The sequence below is a fragment of the Sceloporus undulatus genome, unplaced genomic scaffold, assembly GCF_019175285.1.
Source record: "Sceloporus undulatus isolate JIND9_A2432 ecotype Alabama unplaced genomic scaffold, SceUnd_v1.1 scaffold_29421, whole genome shotgun sequence".
Taxonomy (NCBI): Eukaryota; Metazoa; Chordata; class Lepidosauria; order Squamata; family Phrynosomatidae; genus Sceloporus; species Sceloporus undulatus.
This window is the reverse complement of record NW_024832334.1, coordinates 1-471: the sequence shown is the minus strand read 5'-3', so window position 1 is coordinate 471 and position 471 is coordinate 1.

Here is a 471-nt window from a genome sequence, read left to right as displayed (position 1 = left end):
CCCCCCCCCAATATATAAAGATACACTGCTGCTGGACAGGGAGGCTTCCTTCAACTGCAGTAGACACTGAACACTGATTAACATCGGGGGAAATACAAACAAAGGCTCCTCAATAGGTAGCTGAGGAAACTATCTATCTATCTATCTATCTATCTATCTATCTATCTATCTATCTATCTATCCATCTATCCATCTATCCGACAGTTTCTGCTGGGAGCTGAGGTCCCAAACACTGCAAAAAAACAACAACCCCACAATCTAATACTGTATATATATGGATAGATTGCCTATATAGATTGCCTACAATCTATAACCTACAGGTTACAGTGGTCTCAAACTGCAACCTGTAGGTTATAGATTGTGGGCAAGCTATATAGGCTATCTATCTATCTATCTATCTATCTATCTATCATATATATGTATTAGATTGTAGGCAATCCAGGGAGCTGTAGTTTATTGTGGCACTTGAGC